At 37.8% G+C, this 15,070-nt stretch overlaps 1 protein-coding gene and 2 long non-coding RNA genes across 3 annotated transcripts in view; all 3 read left to right on the top strand.

The window, feature by feature from the left end:
- LOC147334189 (coxsackievirus and adenovirus receptor homolog) overlaps positions 1 to 15,070 on the top strand; it is a 261,856-nt gene that overhangs the window by 107,005 nt on the left and 139,781 nt on the right. The gene's annotated exons all lie outside the window — the stretch shown is intronic.
- Positions 3,662 to 4,231, top strand: LOC147334197 (uncharacterized). The gene is made up of 3 exons (XR_015128475.1): positions 3,662 to 3,773; positions 3,862 to 3,981; positions 4,062 to 4,231. It is a non-coding gene; the product is annotated as an uncharacterized LOC147334197 (long non-coding RNA).
- On the top strand, positions 4,536 to 5,455 carry LOC147334196 (uncharacterized). The gene is made up of 3 exons (XR_015128460.1): positions 4,536 to 4,602; positions 4,750 to 5,201; positions 5,349 to 5,455. It is a non-coding gene; the product is annotated as an uncharacterized LOC147334196 (long non-coding RNA).

Here is a 15,070-nt window from a genome sequence, read left to right as displayed (position 1 = left end):
TCATACGCACATGGCTGGAAAAAGCACAGCGGTGACAGCGAATGAGAAGGGCGAAAGCGGATCGTTGAATGAAACGGATGAACCAGAATTGGTTTGTAAAAATGTTGCAACTTCAATGGCGCGGAACTGGTTTAGCTTTCGTCCATTAGATACACAACAAAGCACTATTTTTGGTAGAACGTGCTAGCGGGCCACCGTTATTACCGTGTTTTTTGGAAAATACAGCACAACACTAAAATCAATCCTTTGATTTTTCTGAAAATTGACAGTGAAAATAGTGAAAATGCATTGACAGTTGTTTTTGGTTTTTTTGCACTAATAAAATTGTGGAGTTGTAAAGTATTTTGTCTAGCGTCAATTATATCATTATCGCAAATTTTCTAATTATATTGTGATAAATATTTTTTAATCATATAGCCCTGCTCTATTTAAAAGTACTGAATGCTATGCCGCTTATTTGATTGCAAATGTTAAAAAACAAAGAACATTAAAACATGACTGTTGGAGAGATGTCGGCAAAGTTATGTGACATTAGTGATGTTTGTACAGGGTGGGCCATTTATATGGATACACCGTAATAAAATGGGAATGGTTGGTGTATCAAGTTACGTTGAAACCAAGCACACCATTGTTTTTTTTGTGACATTACCAATAAGTTTGATGTGTACATGGCCCTCTTCTTATTGAAAAAACAAAAGTTCTATCCAAGATGGCCGATTTCTAAATGGCCACCATGGTCACCACCCATTTTGAGGAGTTTGCCCCCTCGCATATACTAATGTGCCACAAACAGGACTTTAATATCACCAACCACCATGTACTTTCAGCATTAACATGGTTTTAAAGCCTTCACTGTAAAATATATTGTATGTAAATCCAGAGGTGTGGACTCGAGTCACATGACTTGGACTCGAGTCAGACTCGAGTCATTAATTTTATGACTTTAGACTTGACTTGAAAAAATGTTCTAAGACTTGTGACTTGACTTGGACTTTTACACCAATGACTTGGGACTTGAATTGGACTTGAACCGGTTTACTTGAAAAGACTTGATATTTTACCCCAAATATAAAATTTAACATGCATATTATATAGAGATTGAAAATGTGACGTCATTCACGGGTAGAACCGCAAAGGATTCTGGGAACTCGTGGCAAGCGGTACTAGCAGGCTTTCAATTAAAATCAGTTATACAGCGATAAAAAGAAACACAAAAATGTCAAGAAGCTGTTGTATTATTAACTGCAATAGCCGGTCGCATGACAGCCACGGGAAGCCGACGGGTAAAGAGATCGGTTGTTATCGGATTACGTCGTTGAAGAGAAATTGTTCGAGCCATGTTTCCGAAGTAACAAAGAGGCGACGGATGGCCTGGATTGCAGCCATTCAAAGACCAAATATAACGTCCCAGAACACTCCAGCTCACAGGTTAGTCTGCTCCAAGCATTTACACGAAGGTCAGTCTGCTGTTGTAGTTAATGCGTCATTTTTCTTAACATAATTGGTGATATAGGTTACAAGCAAGTCTGGCGCTGAACAGAAATTGTGGTGCTATGCTCCTTTATTTATTGTGCATAAATAGTGAATTGTCCTGACACAATATTGCGTTTCGCTTCTGTTATTATGGTACATTGACAAAAACATATACTTTTATTCACAGGATAAAACAGTTGTTTTGTATCACTAATTGTCCAGTGCGATTACAGCATACAATATTATTGTCACTGCTACATTTCTGTGATGCTACCAGAAATTATTTCCACTGCTAATTAATTACCATTGAGCTCAAAGGTCCTATTAATAAACGGTTAACGAATGTGTATTTATGACGACGATTTCTGAGACTGGTAAACTTATGATACGTACGATGGTCTTTACTTTCTACACGGTGCATTTCAAGGTCCTGCACCCATCCGTCGGTAAACTGTACCTGGGCTTGTTGCAGTGACCGGAAGTTACTAAACTTCATGAGTGTATGCGCTCACTCCAAGAAGCGTATGATTATAAATATGCATATAAATATGCTAGGATGAGATAGCTGACTTCATCTTACTAGCAAATGTTTTCCAGGCTACTTTGGTGATGCAGTTTTTTTTAATATGTATGATATTTTAAAAAAATATCATTTATTTATGTATGATATTTTTGTCATGCGATTTTAAAGCCGGTCCTACAACAGCATCCAAGAATAACATGCAGCTTATCTCAGAACTGTCGGTGAAAATTATTCTTGGAGCTAGGTTTAATTGAGCTGCATTTTAAAGAGGTGCAATTTCACAATTTGTGTATATTTTCTAAGTTCACTATTTTGTCATGTGTTGAGAAAAACACAGATTTAAAAATTACATGGTCTAATATTTACATTTAGCATATAACTGCAACATGCTTTTTTTCGGGGGGTTTTTTAAAGACTCGAAAGGACTTGAAATTCAAAGTTCAGACTTGTGACTTTACTTGGACTTTTACACCAGTGACTTGAGACTCGACTCTGATTTGCCTGACATTACTTGAGACTTGACTTGAGACTTGAGGATAAAGACTTGAGACTTACTTGAGACTTGCAAAACAATGACTTGGTCCCACCTCTGTGTAAATCTTACAGAGAATGTCTTGATTTTATGGATAATTAAAGCCAGTCATATATCCACAAACACAGCAAGCTGAAATCCACTGAAAACAGTCGACTGAAAACAGTGAGAGAAAGTACTCGGGGCCTTCAAGTTAAACACTATGAAAGGCATATCAACCACACTTATACAGACTGTATATAACAACCAACTCTAAAATTATCATTTGCAGAGGAAAAGACACAGACAGACTCTGCTTACAGGATGTGATGTGACAACACTAATGAAATATTGATGTGTCATATTTGTTCAAGACGTTTTTCTTAACAGGGGTGGTAATTCCCATGACTTTGTGTATATAATTTGGAATTTTTTTTTACAACTGTGGGTCAAAAATAAATACATGATATTATTTCATTCATTCATGGTTGATTTTAGTCCATGTTAGTGCAAACAAAGTAAACTGCACGCTTTAGTTGTGAAGCAAAAACGCTGAAATCGGAGAAATAAAACGTGCGAGGAGAACGATAACGATGACAAGAGTCTCCCGATCGTTTACTCTCGCCTTCCTGTGAACAACACCGGCATGGTGTTAATTGTTTGACAATATCACCAACTCGTGACATTTTTAAACATTTTGTTGTTCAACAGCATCAAGACTGACGGAGTGTGTTTGAGTTAACCTCACAAGTGTCACAGATGACATATTTGGTGTTTTTTTGCTGGTTTGTCGGTAGCAGCTCCTGAAACGCAAGTCTACCACACATCTGTTCGACCAACGCCAGTTAATCTGGAACACGGGCCGATTTTTTGTCCCAGTCCAGCCCTGGATGCATCTGGAGACGGTGTTCTGGGAAATTCTCCTACCCCGTAAACCGTCCTACCCGTTGTTCCTGAGCATGTGCGCGCATGCGCACAACACAAAAAGGGAAGCTAAGCGCATCCGGCTGTGATTTCACGCTACCCCATTGTCATATTTGCAGGAGAATAGGTAAGTAGTAAGTATTAGTACTTTTTATTGACGTTGATACTTGATTTTTTAAGCCTTTGTGATTGTTTGTCAATATTAAAGTGAAGTCGCTATCTGCTTTCTGCACAAAACTGTCGAATTTGCAGATTCGGTGAAGTCTGCTGTCAAGTTACTGGACACGTGGTATTTGCACAACACTTTTGAGTCCGCAGCTTCGGTGTTTTAAGGCTGTTTCGGTAATTTCGTTATTTAAGAAGTTAAATTATTTGCATTGTCAACTGCACATATTGAAGCTCATAAGAAAATGTTTACTGACATTCGTAGATATGGAGAAGAAGTGGGAAGAGATTTACGCGTTCATTTCTGCGGGCTCCTACCCTTCAGGATATGACAAGACTCAGAGGCAAAACCTCAGAAGATATGCCTCAAAATTCAAACAAAAGGGTCAGTAATTTACTGTTAATACTAACAACTCATATATGTGGTTAAATTAATTTCTAAATATATATATTGTTTTACTGCAGATGGAGAACTCTTTGTTGGAACCAGAAGAGTAGTAAAAACCATGGATGATGCCAGGAAGATATTTCATGAGTTTCATTCATCTCCAATTGGAGGACACACTGGCACACACAAAACGCTAAATGCAGTGTGTTCCAGATTTTACTGGTTTGGTATGACAGTTGACATTAAAACATGGGTATGTATTAACTGTTTGTACTGTTGTTAAATAGTGTTTAAAATAAGCAAATTTTTTGATATCAGTTAAAAGAGAAACTGTACACTTGCAAAATATAAATAAATATGGTTAATTAGTGACATTACAGTAATAACCTGTAGGCCTGGCAGAGATTTGAAGAAGCGCACACAAACTATTGTTGCTAAATATTTTGTTCGTTAGAGAATATGTCATTAAGTGTTATTGTTTTTTGTTTTTTACAAATGAGAATGTTGAACATTTACGTGAACTCCATAAATATTTTTACCTTAAAGATTCTGGAATGTGACCAGTGTCAAAAAGTTGGGAAACCACTGACTGCTGTGCAACCGTTGCAGTGTATTCAGGTAAATATTATGCCCCGTTTACCCATCAAACTATGCTTGTAGCTCATATTCATAAAGGCAGGAGGGTTTGCCAACTAATTTTAACCATCAATGTTAATGTGTACATTATACAAATTGTTATTCAAATTATTAATTTGTCCTTGATAGGTGTCTGAAGTGTGGGAACTTATTGGTATAGATCTTACTGGACCTCTTCCTAAAACTTCAAGCGGCTTCCAGTATATACTTACTGCAACTGACTACTTTTCAAAATGGGTTGAAGCTTTCCCATTAAAAACGAAATCTGCATCTGAGGTAGCCCAGCACTTGTGCTCCATTATATATAGACATGGCTGCCCCAAAAGGATTTTGTCAGACCAAGGCAGAGAGTTTGTGAATGAAGTAAGTGTTAAATAATTTTCAGTTACATTTTTTAACTTTACTTCACTGGGGTCAAAGATTTTTTCTTGTGTGCTTGTATAAGCAGTATAACCTTGTCCTTATCTGTTGAAGCTCAACTCTGATCTTTGCAAGTTATTGCAAATTGAAAGAAGTGTCACAGCAGCATACCATCCACAGACCAATGGTCTAGATGAAAAGACCAATGACAACATAAAAAGGTATGCCTAATTTTTATCTATCAGTTTTTAATAACATTACTTATGTTATTCAAACTTAATTGTTACTTAATAATTTATTAATTTCTTTACTTCTAATTAAACTTTGTCTTACTTACTGTGTTTACATATTTCTATGCCTGCATTTAGAGCCCTCCGAAAACTGGTGAATGACCAGCAGAATAACTGGGATCTGTATCTAGAGCCCACCCTGTTTTCACTTCGGTCAAAAGTACACACCACAACAAAATACACACCTTTTTTTCTGATGTATGGAAGAGAGGCAGTATTTCCATCAGAAGTGCCTGCTCAAGTGCCGGTGAGTGTTTGTCAAATTCTTTCTATGTTAGAACTAAGAATTGAAACCATTTAAGAAAAAAACCCAGTAATGTCTTTATGAATATGATATCATCTTGTTTTAATTGCTAATATCTACAAAATTTTAGATTTCCAACATCATTCTGCCAGACGACAAAAGGTACAGTGACTATGTACAGTCTGAAAGTGAAGCACAACATGCAGTTAAAGAAACTGCACAAGAAAACATTGCGAAGTCACAAGACAAGCAAAAGGTTGCATACGCCAAGCGGGCCCTGAAAAAGTACAAAAATGTTGTGTACAATGTAGGGGATCAAATTCTGCTTCTAAATATGAGGAAACGTGGGCGAAAAGGAGGAAGACGAACCGGATTTTTCAGGTCCCTACACAATTGATGACTTCAGTGGAAAATGTGTTAGACTGAAAAACGCTGAGGGAAATACTTTAAAAAGTCTATACAGTATTGACCACATTAAACCCTATAGAACAAGCCATCCTGTCCAAGTCTCAACTCCAGCTGAACCTGTTGAGAGTAGCCCATCTTCTCAGATGTGGCCTTGCAGTCCTCAGCATCAACATGAAGCGCTGCAAAATAACAGATCCTCTGTCATTCAGTTTGCACCAAAAATAGCTCAGGTAAAATCAGTCCAAGCACCAGAAGAGCTTGTACCAGTGACCCCCCAGAAACCCAGCACGCAAGAAAAAGGTGGCATAGCTAAAAATCTCATTCTGACCGGTTGGTCAATTGTTGCCTGTTTGGCTAGTCAAATGGATAGAATGTTTTATTTTTTTCTCCCCTCTTGCTAATTTTGACCTGTTGGTCCAATTTTGGCTAATTTCTGATTTACATAAAGCTACTCCCCTCTGGCATGTTTATGTTGTTGGCCCGTTGGCACTTGTCTGCTTGTGGCCCGTTGGCCCTTGTCTGCTTGTGGCCCGTTGGCCATTGACCGTGATTTTCAAATGGCAACTGTTATTACTAAAGAAACTTATCATATTTTGTTTTTTAGTGAAGTGGCTTTGGGCTGCAAAAGACACCGGGCGTGTGGAGGCAGTCGTTGGGCCATACAAATTGTATGACTCTTCTTTTCGCACACTGGAGGATAGTGGGTGGCTTTCTGATGAGGTAAGTGAAATAATCATTTTTGGTCCTAGTGGTGGTCTGTAAAAATAATCTTCTTTTAATCCAAACAGGTCATTGATGCATACCTGCACTGCCTCATTAAGAAACAAAAGGCAAGTAAGAACGTATGCCAGTTATTTCACAAAGGTATTTTATACAATTTTGTAATCATTTAAAAAAATAATAATAATAATAATCTTGCATTTTTCAGAAACCCGTGTATCAGTTGTCTTGTGTTGTTGCAACCTCTCTGTTTTCTGGGAAGTTTAAATGTGTCAGCAAGGTAATGTAGATGTTATATTGGTTAAATAGTGTATGTTATGTAAATAAATCTAAACCTTTATAAATTTAAAAATATTCCACAGATGTTGTTTCTGGCTGAGGACATTTGGTTGTGCCCACTGAACTCTGGTGCACACTGGATCCTTGTGGTACATGTTCACACCTCATGTGTTTTTTCTCTATTTTGTTTTACTGTTCTTTTTAGCAGCATATTCTTATTTTGAAAATGTTTACAATTGATTATGTTTACTTAAGTGAGTGTAATACACATATTCTACTAAATACAATTTTTATTTTAGGTTGTCAAAATCTCCTCACAATCTGTACTGCTGTTAGACCCTCTTGGAAATGAAGGTTGTTATGAAAGGAAAGTTATGCGTAACTGGAGGTATTCATCATTCATTAATTATCTGTTTTAGGTTGTTTGGTTTGTGAAATTGCTTGCGAACTGCTAGAACATCAAAGTAAGTTGAGTCATGTGCTTTTGTATTGCAATAGCACTTTCCGTTTTGTTTAAAACTGTTAGGTTTAATGTCAGTGTGTTTCTAGGTAATGCTGATGACTACTGTGTGGTTTGTTCCATGCTGGAAGCCGATCCAGACTCCAGTATGATTGAAATGGTAAAACAAATAAACCACAAATGCAATATACAGTGGCTTGCAATAGTATTCGGCCCCCTTGAACTTTTCCACATTTTGTCACATTACAGCCACAAACACAAATCAATTTTAATTGGAATTCCACGTGAAAGACCAATACAAAGTGGTGTACACGTGAGAAGTGGAACAACAATCATACATGATTCCAAACAATTTTTACAAATGAATAACTGAAAAGTGGGGTGTGCGTAATTATTCAGCCCCCTGAGTCAATACTTTGTAGAACCACCTTTATCTGCAATTACAGCTGCCAGTCTTTTAGGGTCTGTCTCTACCAGCTAGAGACTGGTAGAGACATTGGTTTTTCATGTGGAATTCCAATAAAATTGATTCATGTTTGTGAATGCAATCTGACAAAATGTGGAAAAGTTCACGGGGGCCGAATACTTTTGCAAGCCACTGTAGTAATTATTTTCTCATCAAACTCATAATGTTGGTTAACACACTTACACCCCTCTCCCTCTTCAGGTGCAGTGCGAGTTTTGTTCCAGATGGGCACATTTTGGATGTGCTCAATATGAGAGCAGCCTGGTCAAGTACCTGTGCGACAAATGTGCATAATTTGTACACTGTTTCTTTTTCAGTTCTTTCTCCCTGTGTTCTGTTAGATCTATATAAATGTCAAATATATGTATCTGTAAATATATTCAGTAAATATATACTGTAACTATAATGGAGTGAGTTCATTGTCAAAGTTTATATAGTCAGGTGTTCCAATCACTTCAGTGGTGACAGCTGTATAACTTAAGCACCTTGGCATGCAGACTGCTTCTACAAACAAGTGCCAAAACATGCTACCGTTGTTATTATAAAGTAGAAGCATAATTCTGACGGGAAGAATTACGTGCCAAAACATGCTACCTTTGTTATTATAAAGTAGAAGCATAATTCTGACGGGAAGAATTACGTGCCATAACATGCTACCTTTGTTATTATAAAGTAGAAGCATAATTCTGACGGGAAGAATTACGTGCCAAAACATGCTACCTTTGTTATTATAAAGTAGAAGCATATTTCTGACGGGAAGAATTACGTGCCAAAACATGCCACCTTTGTTAATAAGAGCAAGAAGCATAATTCTGACGGGAAGAATTACGTGCCAAAACATGCTACCTTTGTTATTATAAAGTAGAAGCATAATTCTGACGGGAAGAATTACGTGCCAAAACATGCTACCATTGTTATTATAAAGTAGAAGCATAATTCTGACGGGAAGAATTACGTGCCAAAACATGCTACCTTTGTTATTATAAAGTAGAAGCATATTTCTGACGGGAAGAATTACGTGCCAAAACATGCCACCTTTGTTAATAAGAGCAAGAAGCATAATTCTGACGGGAAGAATTACGTGCCAAAACATGCTACCTTTGTTATTATAAAGTAGAAGCATAATTCTGACGGGAAGAATTACGTGCCAAAACATGCTACCATTGTTATTATAAAGTAGAAGCATAATTCTGACGGGAAGAATTACGTGCCAAAACATGCTACCTTTGTTATTATAAAGTAGAAGCATATTTCTGACGGGAAGAATTACGTGCCAAAACATGCTACACAGTAAAAAATGGAGTGTCAATATCTCAGAGTAAACCTATTTTAACCTAGATAGAGTATTTACAACTCTATGAGGAGTAAACCAGCAAAACATCAGAGTTAAAAGTCAGTGTAAAGTTTGTTAGTCACGCAGTGAAGACTTAACTCCACACAGTGTTGATTATTACCAGTCCGCAGGCGTGTGCGGCCTCAGAGCTCTAATGCGCAGGGAATTTTCTCGGAAGAGCTGCCACAGTCAGGTAAGTGAAGTTAACATTCCCATACTGGTAACATTGTTTAAAAGGTATTTTTAAACTAAATAACTCTTTATAGTTTCACTGATGTCGAGTGAGGACATGTTAGCAGCATTTACCCATAGGTTTAATGACACTCCAGTAGCTACATGCTAGCAGTTGCTAGAAGTTCAGATGTTCGTTATCTTCTTACTCCGTTAATATGAACCTAAAACATTTTAACTATGTATTTCTTCTAAATACTGTCTATATAATATCATTGTCACATGTCAAATCGCACAGTTTGAACAACTAAATTACCGTTTATCAGTAAGCTAATAATCGCTAATTAGCTTACATAAGCGAACGTACTTTCAGAAAAAGTGGGTAACATTACCATAAAGTTAACTTTACTGGTTTATATTATTTTAAGCAAATGCCAAATGCATACACTACTTTAGGGTTTTGCTCATTATTTAGTAAGAAATGTGTATTTTGTGTAAATTAACTGATAGCAATGTTAATGACATGTTAACTAATATTAAGTAATGTTTCTATTTTATAGAAAGGTTTAAGAGTATGCAAAAACCAAATCTCTGAGAGATGCAACCAGAAGACGGATGAGAAACATACTTGAGGCTGAGATGACAGAATAACATGGGTAAGAATCAAAAATGTAAGATATAAAGAAACATTTTTAACATTGTATTATTTTTAATTGTGATGTTTAATGCCAATTATTGAATTTATACATTAGGACATCTCCCCCTAAAAGCGTAAGAGTGATGTATGCGCAGGGCATTGTTGCTCTGTCTCCATATCTGGAAGACCCATATTCATAACATGGATATGTAAGTAAAGGGAACTTTTCAACATTAAATACATAATTGCCCTCAGAAATATTGATAACATAGTCCTTCTTCGTTTATTTAATTACATAGAAACATTACTACGATCCAGAGAGCGCCATTGCATGGCGGTTGAAGACCATTCAAAAAAAAGCTGTGGAGGAAAGAAGCGTCTCAGTTTGCAAATCTCCCAAAAGTAAGTTCACTTATCATTTAAATGATACTGATGTAATTTGTAGGCAGGATTCAATCAAACATCTCTCTATGTTCTGTATTTTTGCATTACAGATAGAACAAGATTTCCGACTCCTGTTTTGTGAGGTCACTGCAAGCAAATTCTTGGAGAGGTGGCCCATCAATCTCAAAGCAAAGGTTGTAAAGGAAAGTCATGGACTTGTCCCCACCTCAGAGCTCTTGGAGTTAATGTGCAATGCTGAGTCAGGTACTGAAGTTGAGAATGGTATGATTGTGACTGTTTTTATTTGCCATTGTTGGTTATATAGGTAATTCTGTCAATTCAATGTATTTTTGGAATAATTCCTTGTTTATTCGTCTGTAGGCTGGGACAGTGACTTGTCTACTATCTTGCTGCTGCTACATCTGCTACTACCATCTGCACAAGGGCGAAAGAGACCAGGAAAGATGTCTGCATCTCAAGCTGTCAATAACCTCATCAAATTCCCAAAGGTATGTTGTTTAAAATATACTTTCCATCACCTCTATTTTCATGGACAGAGTTGAGCTAATCTACTGTCAGAGGATAGTCACTTAATACTGTTGTTTAATGTGTTGTTGTAGGCTGGAACCAGTGTACAGCAGCATCTAGACAACATCACCCGAAGCAGTCAGCCCTACCTTCTTACTCAGGGATCCACAAGAAGCAGCATTCACACCTTCATTGTGATTGAGAAGCATGCACTTCCATGTAAAGCAACAGGTTCAGTAGGAGCCCTTGATGAACTCTTTAGGGCCCATTATGTCTTTGGTACATCATACAGTTCATCCCTGACCAACTTTTTTAGTTGCAAACAACTACGACATTGGGGAAATGCCATATTGCTTTCTCTAGTGAGCATCATAGAACTGTGAATTGTAAAGGTTTGTTACATTAATTAAATTACACTGAAATGAGAAACATAATAAATGCTGTTACTTAAACCTGTATATTTGTTGTTATTTCCATAATGTAGGATAGATCACAGTTATTTAGTAATATAGCATCATAAGATGAATATGAAATCACACTATATGAAAAAAAATCACACTATAGAGAAATAAAAATGATATATTATTACACATCAGAGTGTTATTATTAAACTAAATTTGGAGTAAAAATAACTCTATAAAGTGTAATCAAATTACTCTGAACAGTGTGAATAACCCTCAGTGTTAAATATTTTTACACATTTTGTTGTTAATTTTGACACTAAATTGAGTACAATTAACACTGAAAAGTTAACACTGGCCATAGAGTGAATTTAACTCTAATTTTGAGTGGGACCAAATGTTATCTGAAGCAGAGTAAAAATCAACTCTGTAAGTGTAAAATTGACACTTGGTTTTTTTACTGTGTACCTTTGTTATTATAAAGTAGAAGCATAATTCTGACAGGAAGAATTACGTGCCAAAACATGCTACCGTTGTTATTATAAAGTAGAAGCATAATTCTGACGGGAAGAATTACGTGCCAAAACATGCTACCTTTGTTATTATAAAGTAGAAGCATAATTCTGACGGGAAGAATTACGTGCCAAAACATGCTACCTTTGTTATTATAAAGTAGAAGCATAATTCTGACAGGAAGAATTACGTGCCAAAACATGCTACCTTTGTTAATAAGAGCAAGAAGCATATTTCTGACGGGAAGAATTACGTGCCAAAACATGCTACCTTTGTTATTATAAAGTAGAAGCATAATTCTGACAGGAAGAATTACGTGCCAAAACATGCTACCTTTGTGAATGTGACCTACAAGCACACTTTAATGGGTAAAAAAAAGTGTCAAACCGAACTGGCTTTATGAATATCAGCTACAAACATACTCTGATGGGCAAAGTTAAGTGGCAAACCGTCATACCTACTTAAATTTGTGCTGGAATTATTGTTTGGCAGCAGAAATGTGCATAAATTACATACAGTAGGACATTTTGCCAAAGTAGGGCAGTTTGTCATATGGCAGCGTAAAATTATCCTACTGGTAGGACGGTTTGCCAAAGTAGGACTGTTTGTCAGGGGACACCGTAAAATTATCCTACGGGTAGGACGTTTTGCCAAAGTAGGATGGTTTGTCAGAACAACGGTCCTATTAAGTCCTATTCTAAAGGCTGATTGCCCTCCCCCACGCTTGTACCTGTGGCTTTCTGTCCTGGGGGTGGGGGCTGGTTGTTCTCCTGCCCTGCACCCAATCCTTTTGTTCATATTCAAAGACTGTTTTTCTGTATGTATTCTTACCCCCTAAAACCCGTCGTATTGTAATGTTGCAAGCAATCACAAACTCTACAGTCTGTCTAACTCCAATGTATACCAAGCAATCTATTATTCTCAACAGAGCTAAAAGCTTACCTTTAGATGAGCCCACAAACCGAGAGAAACTCCGTGATGAAGCTGGAAGTTTAACAAACAGATCAGGGAGCAGAGACCCACGTGGTTCACGCTGATCTGAGCTACGATCCAGGAAATAAGGGTGTTCAGATCGATGCAGAAATTGATCCCAACGTTGGTAGTGGTATATATTCCTGTAAGTTTACTACTTTACTCCAGTTTCATGAAAAAGTAACTCTCTCTCTGCTCGACACCTCTCCTGCACACACACAATTTCTCCGCCCCTTTTTCCCGACTCTGCCGTGATTTGTTACTCGGTTTGGTCACATGACTCACTTGCACAACGTAACCACGCGGGGTGTAATTTCAAAATTAGCGCTTAGCGCTTTGGAGTTGACGTCACGCCGCAATGCATTGTGGGAGCGCAGCGCCATTTTCGGGGTCTACGAATCAAAACAAACACTACCGTGTTGGAACGACGATTACAAGATGCTTAAAAGCAGCTCAAAAGAGAATGGACTGTATAGAGACTGATTTCGTTCAGAGGCGAAGCAGCGGTACTTGCAGAAAATAGCGTGCATTGGAAACCAGGGGCGATTTTAGCCCATGTTTGGGGGTGCTTCAGCACCCCCAAAAATGAATCAAAGGACCCCCAAAGATTTCTTACTTTGTTGACAATATTTGCTGTTTGTGTGACACACTACTAAAAATATAAAAGCATACAGTACTTGGTTGAGACGTAACACTTTAACAACAAAAGTATAGATAACCTCCCCCCTCCCAAAGTGGTTTGTTCCAGCTTGTCTCTCCTACTCTGACTCTAGCGCCCTTTCCGCCAGAGCGATGGTGGCTGAGAGGCAGCGGACCTGAGGTGTGAGTGCCTGGCTTAAAACAGGACATGTTGGCTGCATTTAACCTTCAGTTACTCTTTATATAGTTAGGTAAGAGTCAGAGCATGTTTCTTTTTAGCTGAAAAACATTATAGGTAACCTGCAGTGTTGAAAACATGTTTTCCGACGATGTTTGCTACCCTACAATCCGTCCTGCTCTGTAGTAAAATCAGCGACATTTGACCGTCCTGTTGCTCCCATTGAAATTTATACAGACTATTTAAAATCTAAAACTTAAAATTGTCTGTAGCCTACTGTTGTTACCACTGTCCTGTTTGAAATGGATACTGTAGCATCCAGTCGAACTGAGAAGGCCAGAACTGATGGTTGTTGAATGACCTTTATCATTCCTTGCCGTGTATCAGACAACGAACCAACGTAAGAGCTAGACAAACAAATGAAACAATTACCATATTATTCATGTACAGCATCTTAACCGCTCATTACGCTGGTCTAACCGTTATCTATTAAACTATATAATACATATTATGCATTTCAACTTGCTCAAATTAAATCTTATACATTACAAACCTTGTTCCCCTGTCGACTGTAGCTAGAACCATTTGTCTTCGTACAATTTAACTATATCCCTCTCTCCCTTTTCTCCGTTAGCATTAATTTTTCACCTTCTTCCGTCTTTCTGCACATCAAGCCGTTTACCGTTAAAACATTCACTTCCGGTCCCACAGGAAGTTACCAAAACAAAAGCACAAACGTTACATTACGTGAATGTGGGCCAGCTTTACACATCCGCCGCTACACTCCCACCAAATTATTTGCTGTTACAAACAAATAAAACACAAATAATTTCTAAACAGGTAACTTAACAATGATAATACCTTTGTATATGCAACAACAAATTCTCATCGCATTTTAACTGCTTAGTGCATCTTGTTTTTCACAACTTTCCAGCAGTAGAACCAACTTATGAACTGGGCGTTCCACTGTAGACATCTTATGCAAACGTTCACCCTTTTTACTAAGGTTTCTGTCTGCAAAGGTTACTTTGACCTTTCTCACAAGTCCATCTTCGTCTGTTATGGTGTCCACAACCCTACCAAGTCTCCATTGGGATCGTGGCAGTATTTCTTCCTTGTCCGTCACTATGTCACCTACTTGCATATTCCTTTTAACAACATGCCATCTCTGCCGGACCCTGATGTTGTGCAGATATTCTCCCTTCCATCTGCTCCAAAATTGCTCCGTTAGGTATTGCACCTGACGCCATTGCTTCCGGGCGTACAGATCCTCTTTAACAAACTGTCCTGGAGGAGGCAAGGCTGTTGTGGTCTTCATAGTTAGGAGATGATTTGGAGTTATTGGTTTCAAACTGTTTGGATCATTGAGATTGTCTGTCGTCAATGGGCGGCTGTTTACTATTGCAGCTGCTTCATAGAGAAAGGTTCTGAGCGATGAATCGGTGAGTCGTCTCTTTGCGAGAGCGA

Source organism: Aulonocara sp. 'chitande type north' Nkhata Bay, linkage group LG3 (assembly GCF_057382095.1).
Source record: "Aulonocara sp. 'chitande type north' Nkhata Bay isolate Kocher_YH1m ecotype deep benthic linkage group LG3, A_spYH_male_GT1.1, whole genome shotgun sequence".
Taxonomy (NCBI): Eukaryota; Metazoa; Chordata; class Actinopteri; order Cichliformes; family Cichlidae; genus Aulonocara; species Aulonocara sp. 'chitande type north' Nkhata Bay.
This window is presented reverse-complemented; position numbering and strand designations above follow the sequence as displayed.